The sequence below is a fragment of the Apium graveolens genome, chromosome 3 (genome assembly GCF_009905375.1).
Source record: "Apium graveolens cultivar Ventura chromosome 3, ASM990537v1, whole genome shotgun sequence".
NCBI classification, from domain to species: domain Eukaryota; kingdom Viridiplantae; phylum Streptophyta; class Magnoliopsida; order Apiales; family Apiaceae; genus Apium; species Apium graveolens.
This window is the reverse complement of record NC_133649.1, coordinates 220,921,643-220,935,459: the sequence shown is the minus strand read 5'-3', so window position 1 is coordinate 220,935,459 and position 13,817 is coordinate 220,921,643. Positions and strand designations below refer to the sequence as shown.

The 13,817-nt window shown below is 41.0% G+C and overlaps 1 non-coding gene across 1 annotated transcript; it reads left to right on the top strand.

Moving 5' to 3' along the window:
- Positions 1 to 769: 769 nt before the first annotated feature.
- On the top strand, positions 770 to 876 carry LOC141716305 (small nucleolar RNA R71). The gene has a single exon (XR_012573018.1). It is a non-coding gene; the product is annotated as a small nucleolar RNA R71 (small nucleolar RNA).
- Positions 877 to 13,817: the final 12,941 nt, after the last annotated feature.

Sequence of the window (13,817 nt, the reverse complement as noted above, 5' to 3'; positions counted from 1 at the left end):
AACTGTTCATTGACTTCCATCTTGCCTAGATTACCTTCTTTATCACTAGGAAGAGTTTCTTGTGTCTGTTCAATAAAGCATTGGCAATTTGCCCTATTTAATTCTCCAGAGTTTTGATTGAAACCGCTTGGCTTTTGCACATCAATCTCAACTCCTCCAATTCAGATTTTTCATTCGAAGATAGACCTGCACCTCCATGAGATTGTTGTTGCATTCCCTGTGGCTGAAATTTTTTCCTTAATTCAAACTGTTGCTGAAAACCAGGAGGATTGAAAGGCTTGTTTCCAAACTACTGGTAAGGCTGTTGCATACCACCCTGATTATTGCTCTAGCTGAAGTTAGGATGGTTGCGGTTGTTAGGATGATAAGTGGCAGGAACTGATTGCTGTGACCTCTAAAAATTGCTCACAAACTGAGCTGATTCACAAGATATAGCACATTGCTCCGTCTTATGCGAACCTGCACAAAGCTCACAAACACTAGTTATCTGATGAACACCATAGTTGGTCATAGAATCGACCTTCATAGTCAACAGTTTGAGCTGAGCAGTGATAGCCGTAGCTGTATCCACTACAGAATTCCTTCTACCTTGCTTTGTGGTAGTCTCTGAGTTGGATTCTGATATTTATTAGCGGCCATCATCTCAATTAGCTCATAAGCTTCCTCATAGCTCTTAGCCCATAAAGATCCACCTGATGCTGCATCAGACATAGGTCTTCACTGTGTTTTCAAACCATTATAAAAGCAATTTATCACCATCCAGTCAGGAATTCCATGATGAGGACACTTCCTAAGCATCTCCTTATAGCGCTCCCAGGATTCACATAGAGATTCACCTGATTGCTGTGCAAATTGAGTAAGAGCATTCCTGATTACAGTTGTCTTTGCCATAGGGAAGAATTTAGTAAGAAATTTTCGAGCAAGATCCTCACATTTTGCAATAGAACCTGGTGGTAGAGTGCAACCAACTCTTAGCTTTATCCCCCAGATAAAATGGGAAAAGTCTCAGTTTCACAGCATCTTCAGAAACACCGTTGAACTTGAAGGTGTCGCAGATCTCGATGAAATCCCTAATGTGCATATTGGGATCTTCCGTTGGAGAACCCCTAAACTGGACTGAATTCTGTACCATTTGAATCGTGCCAGGCTTGGTTTCAAAGGTATTAGCTGCAATGGCTGGTCTGACAATGCTAGACTGAATGTCATTAATTTTCAGTTGAGAATAATCCTTCAATGCTTTCGTTTCTGCTATTGGTTCACCAATTGTAACAAAAACTTCTTTTTCCTCTTCTTCAACTTCGTCTAGTGTTTCCTTACGAGATTGAGAACGTGTTTGCATACACGCTCTCTAGAGTACCTGAAACACACGAACAAAGTAAACCTTGTAAAAGAATAATCCGAGTCAGTGAACTTTAACGAACACTGATGACAAGCACATAAACTAAATTTAACACCGATCCCCGGTAGCGGCGACAAAAACTTGTTCGCACAAAACCACACAAGTATACGCAATCACATGTAGTATAAGATTAAGTTAAGTTCATTCCCACAGAGATTGGTTTAAACTAAATATGCACTTATGCAATAATGTATGGTTATTATTCACTGCTAAGACAAGTATCAATTTTGAGTTGATCAATTAATTAAAGTGATTATACTAGCATGCATTAACTAAGAGAATAAAATTGATTTACTTATATGAGATAAAACATGGGATTCTAACTTTATTAAATACTTCATTCAGAGTTTATGCCTTTAATCTTAGCATGTGATGGTGATTACAACTAATCAGATAACACAAAATTAGTATACGCTATCTTTCGATATACGTATACCCTACTACTAAATATCCACAAATAAGATAGAAGTTGAGCAGATACCAATTATGCTTAGACCCTATATGTCTATAAGATTTGAAAACATAACAGTTTAATGAGCAAGTTATCTATCAATATTACATAGGGCAGCGTAAGATGGTTAAAATTACACTACGAATCATGCATGATAACATATATAAACCTATGCTAGCATGGCAAGTTCTAAACCTCTATATCCACTTTCGCTTCAATAAAGATTAACAAATGACTTAGATGTTAGCTATGCATCTAAGAAGAATAAGTACACGCATACTAGGAAATCATAAATCACCATACACTAATGATTTAGAATAATCAACTATTGAAATCCATAAATAAATCCGCTAGATACCCTTGACAATGATTAGTTCATGATCGAACACATCGTCACCATGGGTTCCAATGAAACATGATAATAAATAAGTTCAGAATACTACGAGATAATATAAAAGTACTAGGGTTTAGAACAAATCAAAAATAAGCATCCAAAAGTATCGCTTAAATCGAAGAATACAAAAGTGAAAACTAAATCTTCTTCTCCTTAGCCGTCTTGTGTGCTTTAGGTCTTCTCTATGTTCTCCCTGGCTTCCTTTCTCCTAAAAACGTCTTCTTTTCTTTATATATATAGCTATGGTTGACCTGGACTCTCGCAATAACCAAATTATAATAAATTTAGGATTTTGCAGAAATTGGCTGGCGCGGGCGCGCTTGAACAGGCACGGGCGCGCTCTGTGTCTGACAAATGGGGTGCGGGCGCGCTCGTTTGGGTGCGGGCGCGCCTGCTTTCTTTTTAATTTCTGCAACTTTCTTCTTTTTATGCTCCATCCTTCGTACAAACTTCGACGACTCCTTCCCTGATTACTTATCAACATATAATCATTTAAAAGCTCAGTTCCACCTCTGACTGATGCCCTGCAATTACTCAACACAAAACACATAAAAAACATCAAATACTTGAGTTCAAAGCACCAACTTAAGGCGATATGAAGCATTCCAAGTAGATATAAAATCCATTTATCACCAGAATATGCTCATGTAGTGGGATTTGTTAGAGGTTTTATGTCTAATCTAGATAGAAAGCATTGGGAAGTAGGCAAGTGGTTGTTACGCTACTTGAAAGGAACATCCAAGGTTACACTATGTTTCAGTAAGAAAGATGTTATCTTGGAAGGGTTCTTTGATGCATATTTGGGTAAATGTTTGGATACAAGAAAAAGTAAAACGGGTTATAATTTCACTTTGGGTGGCACCACAGTTAGTTGGATGTATCGAATTCAAAAGAATGTTGTTATTTCATCCACATAAGCAAAATATAGGCTATCTCTGAAACTGGCAAAAAGATGATTTGGTTGAAGAATTTTTTTGAGGAGTTGGGCAAGAAACAGGTGGATAGTGCTTTGTATAGTGACATTCATACTGATATTCATCTTGCAAAGAATATCGTGTTTCATGCTAGGACGAAGCATATTCAGCTGAGATATCACTTTACAAGAGAGTTGATAAGCAATGGTACTTTGTCCTTGCAGAAAATCCTTGGTTCAAAGAATCCTGCAGATATGCTGACTAAGGTGGTTACGAATGAAAAGTTGAAGCTTTGCGTAGCTTCAACTGGACTTGAGAATTGATTCATGAGAAGGTGCTGCACTAGTTAAAGTTATTGATTGAAGAATTGATTTTAATAGACTTACAAGAGTGAAGATGTGGTCAGACTCTAAGTGGGAGATTAATGGGTTTGTGGAGGCTACTAATTAAGCCCATGAAATAGACTATTCAAATTCAGATCATATTAGTTTATGGATTAGTCTACTTTTCAGATTTGGACTATAATTTGATTTAGGCCTAGTTTCTTCTCTTATAAATACTCATGTAATTGTAAAATCATAACACAACAAATTATGAGAGATCAATACAAAATTAGTGCGGCTTGTGGAGTAGGATTTCCTGAATCACGTTAATCTTTATCTTGTGTGATTGTCGTTCATTTTCATGTTCTAATATATTCATTTTGGGTTTTGCTTTCGTTGTTGTATACCCAACACATGGGTTTATATCTCTCTATACCTATGATATCATAAATGCTCTTTACTATTATATATACTAGAGACTAGATATATGACTTATTTTCTTCATTACTAGACCTTGATCGTAGTATATACCGAGACAATGTACCAAAAATTTGATGAGTGGGGAAACTATTTTGGGATGGTATGAATACCCAAGTGGGGCATAATAACCCTCTTAACTTTGTAGTACTTAGAGGGTAGTGCAACGGAATAAAAAGGAGTACTACATATTTGATAAATAACCAAGAACTTTGATTATATGAATGTGGTATATAGGGTATGTTTGTTTTGGTATCCATAAATACTCTATTTCCCTCTCTGTTACCCCCTTTGCAACCATGGCCGATAACATGTTTACTTATACTGTACAAGACCTCATTCTTGGTCAGTGGTTGTTAAGTTAAAAAAAATGAGTTTGCACATCATTTCTTCAGTTATAGAACTCTTGCTTATACCTATATGAACACTTTCCTTTCCTCTCTTAAAATGACAATCTTTCCCTCATACTATTAGTTGATTTGACATTTGGTATTTACATTTTTGCTACCCTGGAAACTGTCCATATCTTACTCTCCTTTCTATTTTTATTGACTAGTCAGTGCTTCACATATATGAATAGTTGATATAAATATATTTTTTGAACTATTTATTATTCCTTTATTTGTGCTCTCTTTTGGGTTTTTGATAACCATTGCTTGCAGCATTACATGCACTTTTGAGTTTGACCTTTTTGTAAGATGGAGCATAAATAAGATTGAAAAGGAAAGATGTAGGGTTAGAATATGTAAATGAATATTTTAGTTATAGGCTTGTAGTATTTACCATTTTGTGAAATGTTACTAGAAGCTAAAAAGAGTTTATGGAAAAGAATATTTGGTATTCAAGTTAACAGCAAATTGAGCACTTTAAGCTTGGGCTAAATGTTCTCTTTGAACAATAAAGTTACTCATTTGTACAAGGAAACTTATTACCTGATCATGTGTGTGTTCTTGTTTGTAGTGAATTTATACATGCATTGTTAAAAAAATTCATTGATCAGCATGAGTGGACCAGTACTCAATGATATAATGATATGCATGCAAATCTGCATTAGTACATCTGTGTCAAATTCTTGGAGAGTCTTGACACAAGGTTACTTTTGACTCTTTCATTTGTTCAGGGGTGCAGAATGCATCTGGTGCTTTTACTTCCCTGTTTCGAATAATAACCAAGATACGAACTAATTAAGTAAGTATATGTCATATTTGCAATGGATTGTTTTAATCGGATAGTAGAGTCCCATATCTCATAAAATTATTTAATCTAGATCGAGTAACTCCGAGTTATAAAAAGATATAGAAAAATCATTAATTGATCATAGATTCTGTTATGGATAAAAAACTAAGGTTATTATTTGCTGTATTTATTACTAAGATTTGGGAGTTCAAGGCCTTTAATGGCTGCTCTCGTGTATCGTAGCTTAATTCTGCCTTTACGAGATGCCTACGTATCTCTGTGAATTAGAGAATCAAGCCAAAAAACGTAGTTCTGATTTGTGGGGTGAGGCCCCTTATATAGATGTTGGGAGTCCTCGAATTGGACTTGGTATAGGAGACTTGGTGGGCAAGTCTCATAATTAGAATGGACTTTGGAATCCTAGATAGTAGGAAACTGATTCCTTATCCTTTTAGGTCCCCTTGAGGCTAATCTCCAAAGATTTATATCCTTATCGGGACTCTTTTCAACATCTGTTTTGTCCCTTATTAATTAATTACGAAATTAATTAATAATCAGGGCTTTTGGGCCTTTTTTATTCCATCAGGCCTGATCTGGTCCATCAGGCTTAACCTTTCTGGTCTAAGTATCATATATCTTTTTATTGGGCCTAGCAGCCCACAACTTGTACAATTAATGCAGTATTTAATTATACAATCATAATTTATTTATCCCTATCATTTGCCCCCCAACTTTTGGGAAACATCGATTAGGTTTCGCAGAAGTTAAGTCTATTCGTTCCCTTACAGGGTTTCATTTTTCCGTAAAGTGTGGAGCGACCTACACATTTACAATGAATTTTTCCTTTTATTCAGGAATTATCTTAATTTCCAGGAATTTTTCCCTTATTTCTGGGATTCTTCCCTTATTTTCTGGATTTTCCCTAATTTTCTGGGATTTTCCCTAATTTTCTGGGATTTTCCCTAATTTTCTGGGATTTTCCCTATTTTTCTGGGATTTTCCCTAATTTTCTGGGATTTTCCCTAATTTTCTGGGATTTTCCCTATTTTTCTGGGATTTTCCCTAATTTTCTGGGATTTTTCCCTATTTTTCTAATTTAAATGATCAGAAAAACAGAGCTTTTGCTGCTCAATACATCCTAGGCATTGTTGATCCACGCCTAGGAGACAGTTTCCTAACAACGTCTAGGAAACTTGCGTCCTGGGCATTGTTGGAGGCTGATGCTTCCTGGGCGTTGTTGATCCACGCCTAGGAGACGGTTTCCTAACAACGTCTAGGAAACTTGCGTCCTGGGCGTTGTTGGGGACAAATGCTTCCTGGGCGTTGTTGTACCACGCCTAGGAGCCACACTTCTAACAACGTCTAAGGACGATGCATCCTGAGCGTTGTTGGGGACAAATGCTTCCTGGGCGTTGTTGTACCACGCCTAGGAGTCACACTTCTAACAACGTCTAGGGACGATGCATCCTGAGCGTTGTTGGGGACAAATGCTTCCTGGGCGTTGTTGTACCACGCCTAGGAGCCACACTTCTAACAACGTCTAGGGACGATGCATCCTGAGCGTTGTTGGGGACAAATGCTTCCTGGGCGTTGTTGTACCACGCCTAGGAGCCACACTTCTAACAACGTCTAGGGACGATGCATCCTGGGCGTTGTTGGGGCTGTTCGAGCCTTGATTCATTCAATGAACTTTGATTTTAAATCTTTTCAAAATTCAAATCTTATGGGCTTCCCGCCTTTTTCTTAGGCCCAGGCCCGTTTGTACATCTTTGAGCTCCTCTATATAAGAGGTGGAGTGTGAGTTCATTTCTCACACTTCACTTTCACAAAAATTTCTAAATTTCAACTCTGCAATTAGTCTCTCAAGAATCGCCACCTCCAAGCGATTTCCGGCTTTCTACTCCGCCGCTTTCTGGGCTTATTTTGAAGATTCCGTTTGAATCTTCATCTTCTTTACTTACTTTCAAGAGCTTCCTGGGTTTTTGTCTTCATCCATGGCGGATTCCGATTCATCTCACTCCCATGTCCCCCAAGCTGTTGCCCGTCCCTCTAGGGCCAGCCGAGGTAAAAAATCTCTTGTACATTCCTCAGTTATTTCTCTTAGGGATCTTTTAACCGAATTTGGGCAAGCCTTTCCTAACATGTTACACTTAGATGCATATAATTATCCTTCTAGATTTGGTCCAGATCAAGTAGGTACCATAGCCCGCCTTTTTGGCATTTCTCACCCTTATAGGGCCGAGGCTCCAGGCCCAAATGATAGGGCCTGCTACCCAAAACCTGGGGCCATTCGGGTCTATAAGGAAACCTTCTATGCTGGTTTTCGCCTGCCTCCTCATCCTTTTGTTTTTCGCCTTTTGGCTGAGGCCCGAGTCTGTCCGACCCAACTCACACCCAACTCTTGGCGTTTTATTCACTGTTATATGGCCCAATCTCGTAAACACGCTTTTGAGCCAAATGTTTGTGTCTTTCGTTATTTATTTAAATTTGTAAATGCTTCTGAGGACCAAGGATGGGTCAAAATAGTTCATAGATCCTTGGCTCGTTCCTGCTTTATTTCTGGCACCAATCCCGACTCGTATCCAACATGGAAGAGTGAGTGGTTTTATATATTTCTGGATTCCGAGGAGGGTTGGGACCATTTTTTCAGGCCCAACTTCTCAAAAAGTATAGACGGGTCTTTAAGAGACCTAAAATTGGGGATAGATGAGGATGCGGCCATCAAGGCCGTTACTGCTGATAACTTGCACCATTGCGCTCTCGTCCTTTCAGAGGGTAATTTGCAAGGTTTAAGTCTAAGTGACCTTGGTCCCGAGGGTATTTCTTTCCCCTTTTTGTTCCATTTCCTCCATTCTCTATTTGTCCTTTTTCTTACGTGCTCGTATTTTCCTGCAGCTAGGGCCGCTTTGGACACGATCTTCAAGAAGCGGGAGGCCCGTGCCGCCGAGGGCTCTGCTGTTGAGAGCCACCGCGACAAGCGGGTTAGGATTGGTGACGGCCCTTCAGTCACGGTTCAGGAGGCCGTCCCTACTTTTTTATCCCAGAGGCCTCCTAGCCTTGATGAAGATAACTCTCCCTTCACCGTCACTTGGGGCCTTCAGAGGAGGGACACGGTGGTAGGGAGTTCCGAGGCTGCCGCCGTTTGGTCTCAGAGTGTGATCACGCCTCGTGACAGGGCTGAGATCGTCGAGTCTTCTGATGACCTACAGATTGAACGTTTGGGTGCTCAGGCCGTGGCTTCTGTAAGCCTCTTCCTTTTTTAACTGTTTTTTTTATTATTACTTACTGTACTTTGATATGTTCGTGCAGATGAATACCTATCTCCAGGCTGCCCTTCACAATTTGAAGGATGTGAGGACCAGCCTAACTATTGCTGAGAGGGACAGGGATAGGTACCTCAAGGCTTCCGAGGCCAACTTCACTCGTTTCCGTGAGGTAGAGAAGGAGCTGGCGGACGAGAAGGAGAAAGTTCGTAAGCTGGAGCTGGATGCTCAAAGGGCCCGAGCTGAGGTGATAGCTGAGTATAAGGCATCTCAGGACTTTCAGGATGTCCTAAATGCTGAGTACGATGCTAACTTCCCGGAGACCTTTTCTAGCTGTTGGGAGCAGATAGTAGAGGAGATTGGGAAGAAGATTCCGGAGGTGACTCTCACTGCCTATCCAGTCCCTGATATTCCTGGGAAAGAGCCTCTTCTTGATGATATCCCTCTTTCTCCTATTCTTGCTTCTTCTGTTGAGGCCGAAGCTGTTTCTCCTCGAGGTGCTGATCCTGTTCCAGTTCCTTCTTCTGCTGCCAATGAAGGAAACATCGATGATGACTTCTTCAAGGATCTTTGAGTATTTTGTTTTTCTTGTTAGGCCCATTGTGGCTTTCTATGTATTAACTTAATCGTATTCAGAACTTATTACCCTTCGGGGCTTGTATTCTATATGTTGCTTTTCTTGCCTCTTTCTGTTTTGACTTTACAATCTTAATATGCATTTGAATCTTAAACATCCTTAGATTGAAATAATTTCAAACTCTTTAATATGAAGTCTGGTTTTTCAAAACCTTACATAGCACGGGTTCGACCCTAATTAATAATAACTAGACAAAGTAAATTCTACTGGAATATAATATAAAATCCTACGCAAGCAAAGCTTCAAGGTGCTTTTAAACCTACTTGTCATAATGACAAGTGAGAATCGTACTTCGCCTATCTTACACGTAGTAAACCTTCAGGTTTTGTGCGTGCCAGGTCCTCGGGACTTCAAAACCATCCATAGTTTCTAGCTTGTAGGTTCCTCTACCCTGAACGCTCTTGACTCTGTACGACCCTTCCCAATTTGGGGCTAGCTTTCCTTTCTGTCCGACACCAGAAGCCTCTATTTTTCTCAAGACTAGATCGCCTTGTTTAAAAAACCTTTCTTTAACCCTTAGGTTGTAGTAGAATGAAGCCTTTTTCTGATATTCTACTACCTTTGCATGTGCCGTATCTCGCACTTCATCGATCAGATCCAGGGCTAACCTCTGCCCTTCCTCATTTTCTTCTGCATTGAAAGCCTGAATCCTTGGAGAGGAATGTGATATCTCTACTGGAACTACTGCTTCTGCCCCATACGCCAACATGAAGGGAGTTGCTCCTGTCGTAACTCTACAGGTAGTCCTATAGGCCCATAATATGGGAAGTATCTCATCCACCCAATTATTTCTTGACTTCTCGATCCTTTTCTTTAATCCATCCAGGATTATTCGATTTGCTACTTCTGCTTGCCCATTAGCTTGTGGGTGAGCCACAGAGGTGAACCGTAACTCAATTTCATTTTCTTCACAATACTTCTTGAATTCCTCGTTGTTGAATTGTGTTCCATTGTCAGTGACGAGGATACGGGGAATTCCATATCGGCACATAATGTTTTCCCACAGGAATTGTGCAACCTGTTTAGTTGTGATTTTGGCCAAGGGCTTGGCTTCAATCCACTTAGTGAAATAATCAATGGCTACAATCAGAAACTTCCTTTATGCTGTGGCCATAGGGAAAGGCCCTAGAATATCCATCCCCCACATAGCAAAGGGGATTGGGGAGTTGATAGAGGTCAGCATCTCGGGGGGTAGTCTAACAACTGGTGCATGCTTCTGACAGCGATCACACTTCTTCACATATTCTTTGGCATCAGCCATCATTTCTGGCCAATAGAAGCCTAAACGGGTTATCTTATGAGCCAAGGCCCTGCCCCCCAAGTGTTGTCCACAAATACCTTCATGCACTTCTTCAAGAGCCAAGCGTGCCTCATCGGGCCTGAGACACCTCAAGTAGGGAACCACGAAAGATCTTTTGTAAAGAATCCCATCTATCAAAGAGTACCTTAGTGCCCGAACAGTTAACTTCCGTGCCTCAATTGCATCGCTTGGCAACCAACCGGTCTGAATGTGAGCCTTGATGGGATCAATCCATGATGTCCCCAAGCCTATGGGAGCCACAAGCTTAACATCTATGCTTCGTGTCTTCAAAACACGGAAGTACACACTTCCTGAACTTTCTTCAATCTCAGATGAAGCAAACTTTGATAGCGCATCTGCTTTAGCATTTTCTTCCCTTGGAATGTGTTTAACATGGCATTCATCAAATTGGGTTATCACAGCCCTTACTAGGCGAACATACTTAGCCATCGTATCATCCCTTGCCTCAAATTCTCCCTTTACCTGGGATATGATCAGCTTCGAGTCTCCACGGACCTTTAAGTTTTTGACTCTAAGTGTCCCAGCTAGACCAAGGCCAGCTATCAGGGCTTCATACTCTGCCTCATTGTTTGTGGTTGGGAAGTCTAGCTTCATAGCATACTCAATTAAGAATCCATCAGGGCTTTGCAAAACCAATCCTGCTCCACTAGAGTTTGTTTTTGATGCCCCATCAAAATAGAGAACCCAATATTCTTTATCATCCTTCTCTTTGTCCCTATTATCGACTCCCTTGTCTTGAGGTATGGTATCTTCCTGCCCCCCGACTTCTTGGTTGGGTATGGTACATTCCAACACGAAGTCAGCTAGTGCCTGGGCTTTTATAGCCGTGCGCGGCTTATACTTTAGATCGAACTCTCCCAATTCTATTGCCCACTTAATCAGTCTCCCACTTGCCTTGGGACTGTGAATGATGTTTCTCAGTGGCTGATTTGTTAGCACTTCAATCCGGTGAGCTTGAAAATAAGGACGCAGCTTTCTTGAAGCCATTACCAAGGCTAAAGCGAATTTCTCAATGGCTGAATAATTCAACTCAGCACCATGCAAAATTTTGCTGACATAGTATACGGGTTTCTGGACTTTCAGTTCCTCCTTAACCAACACGGCGCTCAAGGCGCTCTCTGAAACAGCCAAGTACAAGAATAAAACTTCATTCAGAACTGGCTTGGCCAACAACGGGGCCTGGCCCATATACTTCTTTAACTCTTCAAATGCCTTCTGGTTTTCCTCACTCCATACAAAGTCTTTGATGTTCTTTAGTGACTTGAAAAATGACAAGCACTTGTCTCCTGACTTGGAGATGAATCGTCCTAACGCAGCAACCCTTCCTGTGAGCTTCTGAACATCCTTGACAGTTTTGGGGGGTTCCATGTCCAGGATTGCCTTTATTTTATCGGGGTTTGCCTCAATTCCCCTCTTCGAGACCATCAATCCCAAGAATTTTCCAGATCCTACTCCGAAAGCACACTTCGTCGGATTCAACATCATCTTGTGGTACCTCAGGACCTCAAAAGCTTCCCTTAAATGGGCTATATGATCAGTCTTTACTAGACTCTTGACTAACATGTCATCAACATAGACTTCCATAGTCTTACCAATAAGATCCTTAAAAATTCTATTCACCAACCTTTGATAGGTGGCTCCTGCATTCTTGAGACCAAACGCCATAACAAGATAACAATAAACACCGAAGTCAGTGATAAATGATACCTTTGGAATGTCATCCTTATGCATTTTGATCTGGTTGTATCCGCTAAACCCATCCATGAAACTCAGCATCTCATGTCCAGCGGTGGCATCAATCAAAGTATCAATTCTAGGCAGCGGAAAACAGTCTTTGGGGCATGCATCATTCAGATCGGTGAAGTCTATACACATCCTCCACTTTCCATTAGCCTTCTTCACCATTACAGGGTTTGCTAACCACTCCGGAAATTGAATCTCCTCAATGAAACCAGCCTCTAAGAGCTTTTCCACTTCCTGCTTTATAGCCTCTTGTCTTTCCGGGGCAAAATTTCTTTTCTTTTGTTTTACTCTCTTCCGGCTTGGATCTACCTTTAGCTTGTGAGTAATTAACTCCGGGTCTATGCCTGGTATATCAGCTGCTGACCATGCAAACACATCACTATTTTCTTGCAAAAATTTCACTAACTTCCCTCTAAGGGGCTCCTCTAATGTGGCTCCAATGAAAGTCGTCCTCTCAGGATTCTCGGGGTCTAAAGGAACCGAAACCAATTCTTCTGCTGGCCTTCCTCTATTCTCATCATTTTTTCGAACATCCATATCTTCAATAGGAAGAACCTGCCCCCCGACTCCATCTGCCCTCAAAGAGGCCACATAACAGCTTCTAGCCATTTTTTGATCTCCTCTCTCTTCTCTAATCCCGTTTTGGGTGGAAAACTTCATGACTGAATGGTAGGAAGAGGGGACTGCCTTGAAGGCATGTATCCCTGTTCTCCCCATGATAGCATTATAAGTTGAACTAGCCTTTACCACCACGAAATCCAGCATCTGCGTTACTTGCCTTGGCTCCGTACCTATGGTGGTTGGCAATTTGATTATCCCTTCCACAGGACATTCTACTCCAGTAAATCCATATATCGGCATGTCGGTTGGTGTTAACTGGGAGTCGTTATACCCCATCCTTAGAAAGGTGTCGTGGAGCAAGATATCCACAGAAGCACCATTATCCACAAGGACCCTCTTAACCGGGCTATTTCCTATTATTGGTGTTATGACCAGCGGGTCGTCATGGGGAAACTTCACACCCTCTAGGTCGGAATCATCAAAAGCCAATGTTACTTCTGTCCTGGCCCTCTTCGGGGCTTCTCCAAAAATATGCATAACCTCTCTAGTATATGCCTTTCTGGAATTTTTGGACAATCCAGCAGCAGTTGGACCTCCAAAGATCGTGTTTATCACAGGCCCTCGAGGTCTCGGCCCTCCATAAATGGTGTTTATAACTGGTCCTCTAGGCTGGGGGTTTCGCCCCTGATCGTCTTGGTCCCTCCTATGATCTTCAAAGTTCTTCCTTCCATTATTATTTCTGTCCCCTCCATCTCCAGTATACTTGTTCAATCTTCCTTTTCGAATCAAAAACTCAATTTCATCTTTCAATTGCCTACACTCATCGGTGTCATGGCCAACATCTTTGTAAAACCTGCAGTACTTGCCCTTATCTAGCCTGGCGGGATCAGCCTTCAAGGGCTTAGGCCAGCGAATATCTTTGTCTTTCTCAATCTCCATCAAAATCTGACTTCTGGGAGCATTCAGCTTAGCGTATTCAGTGAACTTTTGCCCAGGTCCTCCCTTCTTGGGGGTTGAATCAGGGTTTTGTTCAGTTCTAGGATATTTGTCCTTAGCGATATACTCCAAATCAGTTTTTCGTTTCTTGCCTCCAGTGGGCTCATTACTTACTATGGTCTTCCTCATACTTTCTTCAACCTTGATATACTTCCCTGCCCT